This window comes from Varroa destructor, unplaced genomic scaffold (assembly GCF_002443255.2).
Source record: "Varroa destructor unplaced genomic scaffold, Vdes_3.0 BEIS01000005.1, whole genome shotgun sequence".
In the NCBI taxonomy this organism is placed as follows: domain Eukaryota; kingdom Metazoa; phylum Arthropoda; class Arachnida; order Mesostigmata; family Varroidae; genus Varroa; species Varroa destructor.
In genome coordinates this window covers 28,050,830-28,066,617 of record NW_019211458.1, presented here as the reverse complement: position 1 = coordinate 28,066,617, position 15,788 = coordinate 28,050,830, and the positions used below count along the sequence as shown (strand labels likewise).

The 15,788-nt window shown below is 44.7% G+C and overlaps 1 protein-coding gene and 1 long non-coding RNA gene across 4 annotated transcripts in view; both read right to left on the bottom strand.

Moving 5' to 3' along the window:
- The window catches only part of LOC111251359 (uncharacterized), a 327,630-nt gene that overhangs the window by 170,466 nt on the left and 141,376 nt on the right, over positions 1-15,788 (bottom strand). The window lies entirely within an intron of this gene.
- The window catches only part of LOC147755499 (uncharacterized), a 79,789-nt gene continuing 69,441 nt past the window's right edge, over positions 5,441-15,788 (bottom strand). For 2 of the 3 annotated variants that reach the window (XR_015329407.1, XR_015329408.1), the window contains exon 3: positions 6,803-15,754. This is a non-coding gene — a long non-coding RNA (uncharacterized LOC147755499). Of the gene's footprint in view, positions 15,755-15,788 lie in introns of all 3 variants that reach the window. The other variant, XR_015329406.1, reaches the window with a different exon arrangement.

The following is a 15,788-nucleotide window of genomic DNA, read 5'->3' as shown; positions in this document are numbered from 1 at the left end:
TATGCAAATGATAGAAAAAAATGAACTACATTGTTAAACGCACACAATTCAATTAAACAATTATATAGTAATATAAACATGTATGCATCCGCCTGCACGTGCTCGCGGAAACACATAAACAGATACTCACGCACGGTTCAGCAGACTTCGCTCGTTTTCGAGGCCGGGCTCCTCGGGTCATTGATTCGATAAACTGGATAATGTGCATGATATCATCTTCTACACTTCAATTAGACGACAGTCTACGAACGATCCCCGATAGTCGTAATGGACAGAACGTGGCCCTGCAAACTGTAGATATGCGGCCGCCACTCTGGTGCTAAGGTGGAATACATGGAGTTTTATTGTAGCTATTTTTAGGCATTACTATTACTATATCTAAACGGATCGGAGACAGCATCTACGAAACACTTTCTAGAGCAAATGATTATACAGAGCGCACGACGGGAACCCTATTCTAACATAAAGATTTTGCCCTCGGTAACAGCCGACATACCTAACCGATTAAGGTGGCATGCTAGCCTAAGTCTGCCTAGTACACGATACATTATAGGATGTACTGTCCGTTCCATTAGCCTACATGTTTGGATCGCATAGCAAAGCTTCATTCAAAATCTAAATAAGCATGAAATACAATGCCTACTAAGTAGGGTATTATTTGTGACGCACAAATTCAAAGGCAACCGGGTCAAGCGCACCCCAACTAAAGTTAGTACTCGTACTGATTATTAAACTTTAAAATGGTAGCGTTAGCAAGTAAAGTTATTGATTCGCTGACAACTGTTTCTTCCAATCGAGTTATAAGTTCACTCTTTGATAACCGCCTTATCCTCTCGACAGCAGCTGACTGCATTGATCTCATCTGTTTGGGGGCAAAGCTCTCCACAAAAATGTTAAGGCTCACCAACGATGCTAACCATACCTATGGAGTGGACCGACGCCTCAGAAAGTAACAGCCAACTTTCAATTGCTATTAGTGCACATACATCTTGCAGGAAAAAGGCTGATGCTGAGTGTAAAGGCCAACGCGTCGATTGCGAGCATTTGCCGCAGTTAGCTCAAGAGTTTAGCCGTTGCCCGAAGCCCCAAGGGGTGATACGAAGGGAAGCGAATGCATCGCCGGTGCTTGATTAGACAAGATTTTAGGGGAAAAGAAGGGCTAGCTAATAACTCCTCTTTTCGTCGAGGGCATGCCTCTGATCTGGGCCTCTTAACGCAAAGTAAAACTGCCTTGCCTTTAAGCCCAAGTGTTTGGCTCAATCATAAACAATGCTTTGTTTTCTACTGTAGAGCAACGTGTAAGGAAACCTATTGTATATCTTGACATAATACTGTTAGTAAACTTCATATATGTTATTTCGATTTAGCGATAACCTTTTGCCATTTCTCTCTGTCTCTTCCCGTTCCGGTTCAGGGTTTCTAAGCGAGAAATTTTTGTATCACTCTATTGAACTTCTCTAGGAAGGTTCTACCAGAGACTGAGATGATGATAGGATCCAAGATGTACGGTGGACGCATAGAAATTTCCCATCTAGGTTCTCTCAATTTTTGCCGGATAGCTAAATATTCATGTGGAATGGCATTGTTATGGTGAAAAATAACGCTTTTGCTGCTGACTAAATTTTAAATTTTTTTTTTTAAATCAATTTTTCCCATGGCTTGTGGTAATTTTGCCAATCGTCCACGGTTAGATGTGTGGGTCTATCGTCAATGCACAATCGTTTCCTAGTTTTATTAAACATATAACATTGCTTCTTTCGGTGTCACCCTCAATGTCGCCAGAGATTGCGGACATTTTTACGTCCGTCTGAACGTGACGTTCAGATGTCGCATGTCTCGAGTTATTCATTTTTCATCATTTGCAATTAACTTTCACTATCATTATTTTATTAATTTTCTTCGGTGCTTGCTCGACCCTTACGAAGGGCGCTTTTTACACTAAAATTTCTATATGGAAAAACGATGGAATCTTGTTTGGGCCGTCATTGTAATAACGCATGTTAGCTATGAACAGCGGAATTCTTTTATGGATCCTTTACGCTCTTACCGTAATATTATTGTCAAATATAACAACAGCTTGAGCATAAGTTCCATTCCAGCGCTTTTAGCGCATCCACTACCCCTGAAATTCAGCCCTAAGATGCCACCAACGCCTATACATATTACCTGAGATACGGCCCTTTAAAGTCATTAGCTGGGAAAAAAAAATGAAAAACAATTCTTCGACACCATATATATCTCTTGCGTCGAACTATGTATGTAAAAACAACGAACACCTTGTTCTTTTCCCTAGCAAGTTAAATACAAATTAATAAGGTACACAGCTAAATGGAACATCCGCCAAGTGTTGCGTCGGACGCGAAGTCTATATTTCGATATACGTCGCCGTGTACGTAGCGCCGTGTAACATTTTCTAGGCCGTAATCGTCACCACAAAAACGAGACCACTCCGAGAGAATTGTTACATTTCATTTTTTTGTCTCACGAGTTTTCCACTTGTGAGCGGCTAGGGCGACTCTAGGACAATGCGCTGTTGACGTAGCTAAGATCAATACTTCTCAGACATTTTATTAGAGGACCTATTATAACGACACAGAAATGCAAATAACAGTAGCATATTTACTCGGATGATGCGACATATCTCTCCAGTAGTAACAGGACCGCTCTCAGCCCGTGGCCAAGTGTACTTTTAGTATGGAACATCGCATGGGTTGCTTTCAGACTGAAAACGTTAAAGTGAACGGAAGAAGAGAGAAAAGAGAATTCGATTGTAGCCGTCGGGTCCAGTTGGCGATCTCAGACCATACGGGTGACTAAGGCGTATGCTGCGTGAGTGTTCTTATAGCTTCTTACATATCTATATGAGGGGTTATAAGTACGGTGGCTGTATAGGATATAAGCGACTTTCGTGTCGTTCTACTGGCACTTATGTTGATTTTGTTCATTGAGAGCTCATCGGCCGTAAGTTCGCCGGCTGTCAAGCTCTAGGTGTGCCTCCGTTAGCTGCCCAATTTTCAGTATTTAGATGGAGTTAGTCGAATGGAGTATTTAGATGGAGTTAGTGAAACGAATAAGTGTCTGAGTGGCCTAATGAACAAACGTTTTTCAGGACAAGTTAGGGATACCGCAGGGAATCGTGAGAAGTACTTGGCTTGAACGACTTAGAACGGGTTCAGCAGATTAAGCATGATGACTTCATAGAAAAAAAAAAAAAAGACTTCAAAATGACATCGCAGTAATAATCAATGTTGGGGCACAAGCCCCCTTTTTCTTCAATTGATACTCCTTGCGATTGGGTCCTCAGTTTGGGCTACACGTGATCTCGAGTGGAATGCCAAAATCGGCCACTATCTCCAGCTAGCAGCTTAGCTTAAGGCCCTAATAACATTCCGCAACCGGATTTGAACTGTTGAGGTGTCAGAGCCCCGTTTTTCCTAAATCAGCCATCTTTCTTACCTTTATCTTTTACTCATGCTTAAGCCTTCTGACGGTTCTTTCTCCTTCGACTTGTGTGACGCCTGGTAAAAGAAGCTATCCTGTTCCCGAACGCTGGGAATCTTATCAATGTACAAACGCTGATAGGTAAAAAAAAAACTCCAATAAGTGCCCGAATATCCCGTTGACTGGGAAAATGGAGCAATGAGCCAGTCCAAACACAAACGGCATTCCCCAGGATTCGTTTCATAAAAAGAATTCTTTCTGGTAACAATATAGTTAGCGACGTCTCCGTGGCGTCCGCTGCGTTCGTTTCCCTCTTCGCCTACCTTTCAATTGTGAAACACTTCCATCAATTCACACCAGCCACTGGTATGACTGGTGTTGGTCAAGTGGGCGGCTAACTACACCGGACCGATCGTCCTCGCGTCGCCATCCAAAGCAGCTACTGGAACAGGGTGCCAACTGTCTTCTAACAAGACATCTCTTCGCTATACTTACGCTGTTATTCGTGGGTTGATAGCGGGGAACCCCAATGACGCATCAGTCGGTCTATCTGTTCATTTTCTCCGTTGTTGTAGCCACCATAGCATCGGAGCTCCGATGAACGAACGAGAACCACTCTTTTTCCAGAGTTGCTCGTACAGCATTAGGATAGCATAGTCTTTCGAGAGCAATGAGAACAACACTGCGCATCCCTCCACTATTATTTTCGAAAGAAACAACGCACAGGGACGCAAGGCACAACCCCTCCCGCGCAGCCGCTGTACCGGCAGCGGCAGCCGCAGACGCCTGTCGCTGGCGATATCTCCTGCTTCATAAATAAGAGACGGGGACATAAGCAACAGCATTAGCTTGCTTACTGGTTCACTAGCCGAAAGAAATGGACGCAGCCGTTTACCGTGGAAGCCATTGACGTAAGGACGGCCAAGTGAAGAGGAACGCGGCGAGTAGCAGTCGGCTAGGAGATGTGGATAGTTGGATAGCGGTTAGCTTCTTTCATGGTCCTTTTAACTGGTTAGCGTTAGATGGCTACGGCTAACGTTAGCCTTCACGGTTGCGGGTCGACAGGCAGCAATGGTACCGGTGGCGATGTGCTAAGCTGGTTTAGTTTTTCAATTAAGGACAATGCCATCGTTCTTTTTGGGGCTGCGTTCGCGGCCAGGCAGATGCGAGCTTAGTGGCACGCAGCAATGATGGGGCCATGATGGGCCGGTCTACGAAAAAACAGAGGCCACCTCGTCTGAGCTGTACAGGCATACTCATGGTCATATCAACGATGGAAAGCGGCAGCAAGGATCCATTCCAGAAGAAGTGCAATAGCTGTTGTTAACGTGGTAGTTGTACTGGTGGAACGGTCGTCACTAGTAGCGCACAATTGCGACCCAGCAGCTATGCTGGATTCAAGCGATAGCTAGCCGGACGGCCAGGCTTAATTTCTGGCTATCCTGGACGCTCCGAGGACTGATGGCCTACTATACATTTACACACACAACTATTGTGATACTAGTGATGATACAGTTGTCCCATTTTTTTCGACTTCTAGGTTCCGTTCGATCCTTGTCGCAGGGATGTTGAAAGCGAACGGTGAAGGGCCATCGTATCGAGTATGCCCTTCGAATAAGGCAAGTAGCTTTAATCACGAGCTGGTAAAAGCCGTCTTCCGCCGTTTTGCTACTAACCTACTGTTGAGCTGAAATTCACCGTCAAGATCAGAGGCGAGCGACGTTGATACTGCAGCGTATTTTATCTAACAGGCATACTGCGTGCAAGTTTTCATAGGAATGAGCCATATATTAAATTTCATAATGATCTCTTTGGAGTACAGAGTCATATGCTGAAAGGCAAAAATCTCCATTTATGGATAATTAAACTTTCCTATATTTTCAAGCCAACATTACAGAAAGCAGTACAACCTAATGCTGCGTTATATTACTGACCAGTTTCTATATGGCGTTTAGTATTTCTCACAGCTTGGTATAAAATAAAGCTAATTGTACCCTAACAAAGAAGAAATACCAGTGCCTAGTGCGTAATTGAAAATCCACCTGGAAAGCAGTTATGGTAGCATCAAGTACTACTTACAACTAACGAACCCCTCATGTTTACGAAGCCCAAGTCGTTTGAATCAATCAGCAGCGCTCCGGCTGTTCTGTGTTCGCTTCAACGAAAGAAAAAGAAGTACAAAAGAAAAAGTAAAAGGACTGGGACACAACCAGGGCAGTTGCCCTGGGCAAGCGTCCACCAGAGATGAGCCTACGTTGCGCTAACGTAGAATCAGGCTGCAGTCGATTTCGCCTCTCTCTCTATGGGATATCGATACATTCATAATTTTGCCTTCCTTTCTTTCCCCTCAATATCAACTAAGGTTTGCGTTAGCCAGTCTGATAAAACGCTGCTATTCAAGACCGAACCGAAAATTCTCTCACCGACCCCGACAATTCAATAGCGATAATAGCAATAATATAAACAGCGTGCAACTGAAGCAGTCGCCGCGAATAAGATGTGTCGCGTTACCATATTTTTCCCATACATAGGATCTGTTTAGTTGGAGCGCCCCGGATTGAAGAGAAGAAGGATTTCAGAGGGTTGAAGATTGGTTGGGCGCAACGTCAGTGGTGATGATGGCGGCAGTTAGGGTAGAAGTAGGCGGGAAGAACTCTTCGTGGACCTATCTATTATAGATCCAACAAACGAAATAGCTAAGCAAGGAAAATATTGAAAAGGTACGTCGTACCTCGCGCCCCACAGCGGCAACGATCGTACTCCATCTACAGTGTCTCCATGCCTGCATATTAACATTTCTTGTTAGCTAAAGGGAAAAAGGAGGAACGAAAGATTGACTGATGGCGGGATCGTCATTAATGGCGAAGAAAGAAGAAAGTCTCTAGACCAACAACGGCCGCTAGACGCCGTTCTTTTGCCTCCAACCGGTTATGGACAGTCGTGTTATTTCCGTTGTCAAGAGAAATATCGACGTGTCGCACGGTACCTCGTGAAGTAGGCGCTGTCAAAGGGGAATCACAGAGTCAATACATTTACCGTATCAAGATCCACTGAGGCTGTTAAAAGAATTACTATGTGTTAGCATTCAAGAATGGATTGAGAAAGAGTTTAAGGCAGCTAGTTTGCGCCAATGTTTGTATGCAAGTATTTTTCTAAATAGGCTATATCGAATAAAAATCACAGCACATCGTGAAGAGTGGTTGGAGAGCTAAGGTAAGCAGTGTTTGAGGAGAACACTTGAGCATATACAAGACATACTCATGGATATTGTGATTCTATGTACGGACTCGTCTATACATACATGAAGGTCGACATACGTGTTTGACGAGAAAGCTATAAGTGAAGACACTTTAAAAACCTTAATTTGATATAACAAGCGTAGCCTTGAAATGGTCGTTTATTATGTTTTAAGGTCATAGTTCTGAGAGCGATACTGCAAACAGGAAGTTCAGTCAGTGATACGGTACCTGAAAAATGTTTCGAACCGCCGAGGTACCATGTATTGGCGGTCGTAGAACAGAAAGAGGACTTCAGCCTTCTAAATAGAAAACTGATCGCTCGTTAAGTGTCGACCCCAAATCTTGCCAGGTGCAGATGCAATCTCTAAATTACTTTTAACCCAGCTAGGGTTCATTCCATATTTTTTTTTTACACTGTGTTATTTTCTCATGTCGATGGTCAGGCGACAACATGAAGTGGATGTTTTACAAAATGCAGTAGGTGGCGCACTGACAGCGTGCCAGCAAACGCGCATAATTGCTGTTTTTACGCGTTACTATCTATACGTATTTTTCTGCACGATAGCTATCTGTGCGTCCAGTGCTGCATGGCACATCGTGCAGCAAACGGACAAGCGTGAGGTTCTCGTACAGAAGTATAAAAAGGGGGCATAATAGCAGCGTATACAATAATAATAGTTAGTGGAAGCATCACTCTGGTAAACTGTTTTGTTCTGTATTAAGTTCCATAACATTATAGTAGTGAATATGTAACTGCGCGTTCAGTTGAACATGTGCGGTACTCGTTAACAATATATTAGCTCGTTGCCGAATGCGGTAGGCATCCGGTGCACCAGCCAGACATGGTCAACGAATGGCACATATATGTGCGTCGGATAAAATATCAAAGTCTACTTCTTGTTAATAGATCGTCATGATTACAACATGAATATCCTGTGAGATGTAGAAGTTGTTCAATAAATGCATCTACGGGGCAAAAATTTCTCACATTACATTTAACCCTAATGAGTTCTATATTACCCAGTGAACACCCTTCAAACATCGAAGAAGCTAGTGATTTAAGGCCCAACAAAAACGGATACGTCTTTTTCATGTTGTTCGGCGTTTAATAAACGATCAGGGGTCGGATCTTATCTCCGGGCCATTGAATAGAGCTTGGTCATCGATGAGATTCCCGCGTACAGCAGCGTACACGATCATAAAGAAAGGGGCATGATGGAACCGAGCATGTGTTATCATTTCAGGAAAGCTGTACATTCGCAGGGTTGCAAGTGTATACGTTCTGTGATGGGTCTACCTTCATCAAAAGAAGAGGCAAAATAAGTTCAACTATTCAAGATCCACGTGGGACCTTACTGAAGGCTAGAGGAATTTTTAACCGAAGCCAAATTTCCACCTATTCGTTCACTTTAGTTCCCCCTTGTCTTTGTGTCTGCCATTCGCGATATTTCTGGCACAATTCTTTCGAATGATCAGGTTAAAACGCAATACTCGTTCCACTTACTTCGTCACATTATGTCTTACCAAGGACACTTTCTTTTAATGGAACTTAGCTATATCTAAATAGCCCTTGATTTAATTTAATCAATGTTGATCCTGGAATGGCAAGAGAAAGGCTCTGGAGAGTCGACATAAAGTTGCAGAAAAGGTGTATAGCTTGTTGAATTAAGACGCCTTCCTAACGTTCAGTAAAGCTTATTTCGCCAGTGGGTCTTGGTGTTCCCAGTAACAGAATCAAAAGGCAGCACAGTGTCGATCGACATGGTTCCCTGACCGTCACAAAGCCATACAGGGCACATTGTAATGCTGCTCGTTTAAAACCAGATCTACGTAGAGAAATTATTAAATGTGCCTCGTTTAAAACCACATTTACGTAGAGAAATTATTAAACAAAACTACTAGATAATCATTTGTCTTGTAAGATTTTTAGTGTAATGTCAGTGAACTGTTTCAGTGCCGCTTTTCGTAGTCAATGTGTCGGAGTAACGTTTGTATTTTTTCTTTTTACGTGTCCTAAATCTGCCAAATCAGCGACAAACTAGTAAACAGCGTAGCCGCTGTGTTTTGCTCTCGACCCCGTTCTTTGGCCACGGACTATGATTGATGATTTTGATTTTTGTCGTTTTTAAACTACATATCTAGACTAGATTTCTTAATTTTTTATAAACCCGATTCCATTTTTATGCGGGCAAAAACTGACCAGCAGCCTTAAAAAAATTTCTTTTCTTCTTCGTTTCTTGGCATTCTGCTGAGTCAAATCCTAACTCCAGGTTTACGCGTTTCTTCATTCACGCGGTTCATTCGATAAAATCACAATGCTACGTACCGACTGCCATCGAGCCTCCGTTCCACCCGGATTGGGATCGACTAGGTTTGGCTCGGAAGTCAACATCTTGTTTTCCCTCCCTTCGTATCGAAGAACAAGGTATGTTATATACCACCTCAACAATGAATGAGACGGAAGGTCAGCAAGCCGCTCCGTCGGTTGTAGAATAGCGACGTAAGAAGACTGACGACCGATTGGTGGCCAGCAGACAGTGACAAGCTTGACCGACATTGGACGAGTCCCCTTGCCAAGGGGCAAACAATAGAGGCGACTAGATGACCAGCGTCTTAAAGGCGTAGAAAAAAGAAGCGTAGAGCAATGGAAAACGATGCAGAAGATCCATGAAAAAGTTAGTAATAGTGGACGCAACTATTCCTTTATTGCCTACGGAAAATGTTGCAAACCGAAAAAGCAAAGCTACAAGCGAATGAAATGACTCCTACCGTAGCCACCGCCCACGCTGACAAGCCCAGACGAATACAGTCAAGAAACGGTTTCTGACCGACAACCATGATGACGATAACGGCAATAGCAACGCTGACGATAGCGAAATGGCGTTAAAAACGAATGAGGGAAAGAAATCAATGAGGGGAGGTAAATGAGGAAAGGTCTCGTAGCAGAATGGCCCACAGCCTTGTCGCCCTGTTTGCCCCGCCGTCACCGTGTAATACGATGGCCGAACCATCGCATCAGGGCCACGCCGTATGTTTCCAATAGGTCGTAGCAGCCCTCGATCGCAGGCACAAACCACCAATTTTGACGTCCCTAAGACCCCTTAACCCCGCTCGCTTTTCGCTGCCCCTTTCCTGTGTGCTCCTTCTTCCGACCGACACCCACCGATGACCAGGAAGAAAGCATGCCATGTGCCACTTTGAAGCGAAGAGCGAGCTGTCGGTCCGGCATCCGGTAATGCCCCGCCATCTATCTCCGCTCGAAAGAGAATGTCGACTCTAGGGGGAGCACTAAGGGCAGCAAGCCATCTTCTGCAGTGGCGGTGGTGTCCATTGGTTCGTAGCGCTCACCGAAGGCAGCAGGGGCGTATATCAGTATGGCTGATGCAATGCATTATGTATTTATTGCCGTTAGCCTGCAGAGTGCTGTGACTGCTGCTTAGTTGGTGGCTTCTTGCAACTGATTTGATATAATGGAACAAATTGGAGTTTCCTGCTGCGACCCCCGGGGTTTAGCGCTGGTTCGTCAGGAAAGCTGGATTGAACTATCCCTTACCTCGTTCTTAGGGTCAGCTGGAATTTGATGCGTTAGACGACGTGAATAAACCTACCGAAGAGAAACAGCGAAAAACCGGCAAGGCGCACTTTTTTCATGCCAATTTCAGAATGGAAATTACTGCTGTAGATCATCGCGAACGTTGGGTACAGTTGGGCGGCTTGCAAAGTTGGTCCCTCACTCCATATACCGCCATAGATCGTTCGGGCAATGTCCTGCTGGCGAAGGCGGGCAGTGATGTCGCCGGTGAAGCTATACGCCGAGTCGAGCAATACGTACGGGGCCTGTATGTCTTGTACAATGCAAAATGCTTTGCCGCCAAAGGCAACGGCAAGAGTCGAAACTATGGTTTATTTTTAAGAAAAGCCTTTTTCTTTGTAGCAGTTAATGTTGGTTAACAGTGGCTGGCTAAAGCGTCCGAGGACTGAGCGACTAGAGCCGAATGATGCGCCCTGTGTTACGGTAAACTTGATTGTACTGCTATCGTTTGTGTAGCTCTCAGAAGAGCTTCGCTACTGCAATTTGACTTTTGGTTTGCATCGACTTCCACCCCCACGTACGCCGGCAACAGTTCGGCCGCCGATCCAAGTGGTATCGATGGCTCGCAACCTTTACAAGGCTCAACTACAACCGACAGCCATATAGGAGATAGATGTTCTGAATAAATACAATAACTCACGGTGGGCTTGAGGCGAGAAGGGGTAAGGTAGAGGCGAAGTTCCTTGACGGAATGGGAGATAGCAAAGCGTAGTCGGAAAGCTTGGCATTGACGGGAGGACTGCGGCCCGTAAGCAACTGCTGTCGCCAGGGGAATGGTGTTAAGGTGAATGGAGAAGGAAAATGGGACTTAGGGAATGGAATTGGGCTTTTGAAAGTTTAAGCATTGTGCATTTAGAAGGAGAGAGATTGAATATTTCCACTGCTGTCGCCGCCTTGTCACATCCTCTCAGGCATCCGATGGAGAAGCTGTCCTTTACCGAAATCGATTACAGCCCCTAGGTGCTTCTCAAAGTGTGCGTACGACCGACCATCAGGGCTCCTTTACTACAGTTGGAAGCGCAGAAGGCTGTTCTAGTCGTAGAAGCCGAAGCACTGACAATGGTTGCAGCGGCCTTTGCGTTCCCGGTTCCTCGCTTCCAAATTACACCCTCTACTCATCTCGCCGTTGCCCGTTTCTCTTGCTGTGCTACCCATGCCAGGGTTGTAGGAAGCACCTGGCCGCAGCCACGTGGAAATGGCGAAAGCGGCAGGATCAAGCAAAGCACGTGTGTCTACCAAGTCGGTTCGCTGGATAGAATACATCGGCAACCTTGGATAAAGGGTCTTCTATTCTCCCTTAGCGCCCGCCCTGTCGACCGTGACCGACCGTGACGGTAGCGATCACGGCGAGTTGGCTTACCTTTTCTCTGCCGTGTACGTCCAGAGAAACAGAACCTGCCGGAACTTGCTGAGGAAGCGATGGCGCGCTCCGAGACCATGTATGGCATTTCCTCCCTGTTCTTGGGCTCTGTTTACGGTAAACATTATATATTCTCCGTGTCGCAGTTCAGGTACACTGTTTTCTGTCATATACGACGACAGTGCCATGAGATTTAGCCGCCTGTATTCGTCACTTGTACACAACGGTACAATTGTGGAACAAGTGTTGGACCAGAAGAGAGCCGTAAGTTCTGCAATTTCCGCAAGGTTTAACACTGTTATGTTATACGAAAATAACATTTACGAATGATGCTAACACCATATCAGTGCAACGCTCCAGTTCGAGTTAATAGAGTAGCTACTGAAGTTGTCACCGTTTAGACGGGTTAATCAATGCCTAAGTGGGTGGAACACGACTCACTGAAACAGAGTGGTTACCACGATAATATACTGTAACATATTCAAACAAGTCCGCAATTCACATTACTGATCATCTTTAGCTCAGTAAGCAAAACACCGCTCGCGATGCGAAGCAAGCAAAGAATAAGCAACACTTCCAAAACGTGCGTTCCCTAGACGAAGATGCCGCGACAGGGAAGCATTGAACACCATCAACCGCTCAGAATTGTGAAATAGACTTCAATTTGGAAGAGGTTCGAGGAGCGGCCAGTTTAAAGAGAGCCGCTATGAACTGGCGCAGTCAGCGGTGCGATCCAGTACAATCTTACTTCGATGACAACAAGAACCGCCAAGGTCCTGTGGGCCCAAACCGCCAACAATGCGGTACTTTTGGAGCAATCTGAGGTTCGAGTCGGACATAAGAAAAGAGTTCAGCGAGTTTTTTGGGGAAGGGGGCGGGGGGACTTCATCAGTGCTCGTCGCCACCACAACCGCGACGGTTTGAAGGGAAGGAAGCGGTTCGTCTTTGATGTATGTATGTGGAAGGTTCGTGAGAGAGGTAGAGGCATCTAGAGTTGCGGAAAAAAAGAAGCGAACGAAAAGTCGATTGTATTTTTATATCTTCCAATTGACAGATCTCTTTTTTGATGGTCCCGTTCGATGAGTTCGGCCTAGTGACTAAGAAAGGCAGAGATGGAACCGCAGAACTCAAAAAGCAAGGTGCCTCGAAGCCGCAGGCCCTAATATGCCTGCTCTTCCCGCTAAGCAACTTGGCTATGTTCTGTTTTGGTGAGGTGTGGATGTTCGTGCTCGGTCCTTTTGTAGGTCGGCCGATTGGCCTGCTTCTGTAGAGAAAGCAGCGTGGAGGACCCATCACTGAATGGAGAGACCCAGGGTTCGCTGCTAGCAGACTGTGCCAGTCAAGTACCAACCAATAAGCAAACTAGGCAGGCTCCGGCGAGTGACGGGAGTCTGACGCACTTCTGTCCAACGTTATTGCCGCCGTAGGCGGTGCTGCCGTCCTCGACATAGCTGCCGGTGTGACCGCTGCTGCGAGAAATCCTTGCATCCGTCTCCCCTGAGAGAACGTCAAGAATGAGGAATAAGAAAGTGCCGCAGTCTCCAACAATCAAAAGTTGAACTTCTTTTGACTCGAGGTGTTGCTGCTGCTTGATTCTCTCTCCCTCACTTTCTGCTTTTGTTTCTTTGCACTGCAACGAATTCAAGCGGAAAAGCGACGTCGGACGCGCAAGGCACTTTAGACTGTGTAGGGCACGTAGCCCTGTTCTATGATAATCTAATGCTTATATACACCGTCACTGCTGGCTGTGGCTACCGATGAGGCAGGATCACACGAAGTAAAAACAAAACATACCTGTAGCCTATGTTATTCATGTTCAAAGGAAGTGCTTTTGCAAATTCATCTTAGACTAACTCTAGATTTTGTCTTGCTTGTTGGCGATAGTTTGTTACTTTTGTTACAGAAAGGGCTTCTCAAATGGCTGAGTCGGCTTACTTTTTGAGACGCTTGCGAACACGGTCACCCGTCGTCGCAGTAACGTACATTGATTGAATCGACCGATTTTTAATCGTGGCTACGGTTACTTGAACCGGTTGCCCTATTAGTTCCGTTGCTGGGACGTCCTAAGCAAAATTTTCAGTCGAGGAAATGCATTTAAAGCATATTTTTACCATATGAGCGATAAAAAAACCAGGAACTATAATCCTTGCGCGTCCTAAGCAAAGCTTCGATTCAAGACCGTTCCATTTAATAGCTATAAAGCAAATTTATGTATTTAGAATTTATACATATTAAGAGCCTCTCCTCATTTAATTCTATAGATATTGGATTAAATGAGGAAGGGCTTTTTCAGTTGGCTCAATTGACCGATTTCAGAACGTAAATGAGTAGAATCGGCCGTCGGACAACGTCTTAACGACGTAGATTTATCGTATTCATTTCGTTCGATGCGCGCGAATTCGACCTTGCAATGACATGCGTTTAATTTTAATGACCTTGTTCCTAGGACGTCCCGGAGAAAGCTGTTCCTCAACACGGATAAAAACTCTCGTTTTTCCCCATATGTAAAAAAAACTATAGTTGCTGTAGAAAAATTATAGCTGTTTTGCCACAGCCACGTTTAAGTATTTTAATATCTGCCTAATATTGCATATTAGCCAAGAAGCACTGAAATGTATTGAAATTTAGCGATTAATGCCAAAGAGTATACATTCTCGTTCCTATATATATATACGTATAGAAAATTACTATTATACATATAAATAAAAGCGTGTTAATTCGGTGCGTCAAGATCTATCGTCTAATAGCATCAAAAACTATATCTACATAAACCCCAATGGCGGGCTTTTATTTTAACAGCGAGTGAGAAACATTTGGAAACCAATAAAGTTAGTCAGCTTCGATAAAATAAATCTAAACATGGGTAAAATATACAATTCTGAACCCCCAACATGGGTCATTTGAAAAATGCACGCGATTATTCGAAGAATTTAGGTGTAAGTTATGTTGGGCCATTGTAAAAGAAAATGTAACAGAAAACCCAGTTAACCAATAAATTCTCAGACGCCTATTATTCTCACGTGCTATAGTAGCGTCGCTAATTAACTTTATTAGCTAAACGGCCAACTAGACATTGAGTTATCTACGCCCAGCAAAAGCTAAATTTCACTGAAAAATCTGTGCATCATTCACAAATCACAAAAAAAGTTACAGACTAAACAAAACCAGCCCAACTGTTGTTCGTCTTGAACAACTGTAACAAAGCTAGAGACTAATTTATACAAACAATTGTACGCACAGCCTAAAAATAGTGTTAAAAAACTTTGTTAAAAATTACACAGGGTTCACCTCGTCCCACTTAAAAACACAAACTCATCTCGCTTGTCTGTTTACTAGGCGTATACATATAGCTGCTAAGCGGTCAGTCACATATATGCGAGAAGCAAAAGTAGAAGGAAACTTCTACTTTTGCTTCTTGCATATAAGACGATGAGGGGACACTCCTGTGAAAGCGAGTGCTTTGGTGGCCTGTACTGGGTTTTCGCTTTTATCCTCTGTTTTGTCTCTACTCTTTGCCCTAGTCCCCTGGCTCCCCATTCGTCGTCTCGTTGCTGCTGCGTGTTGCATAGTCTACGGTCCGCCGGCCATTGGCTGATCCTAAAGGACAGAATGTGCAAAGCATAACAGCAGCTTGTTTGGTCCGTTGGTTAGCTGGTGATGGCAACGGTAAGGATGAGGCGGCGAGACGGGAACTGATCGTGATGCCCAAGGGACGTCGAGAAGACTTCTGTCATGTGGACGCGTGTGTGTGTAGCATGTGCCAGAGCATAGTGTGTTTGTGCATGTGTACCTACAGCAGTAGCTGCGTTCGTCGTTCGTTGATCCTGCGAGCACTAGGATGCTTGTAGCCTGATCCTAGGCGAGCTGGCACCTTGCGCGGTCTCATTTGATCAGACAATATTCTTTCTCTTGTTGGCTGTTGTCGCGAGGCCATCGCGTGTCGTCTCATATAACGACGTCCGGCCGTATCTAAGCGCAAAACACTCGAAGGCATGAACGTCATTTTGGACGCGGCCCGATTTTTCATCGCTTGGCTGGTACAAACTGGGGAGTAGGAACTTTGGTTCTTCTCTCTACTCGTCTGTTGTCCTCTGCTTTGTTTTCATGTCACCATCGTTCAGCCTAAGAATCAAAACGCTGCGGGCTTATTAGTGGA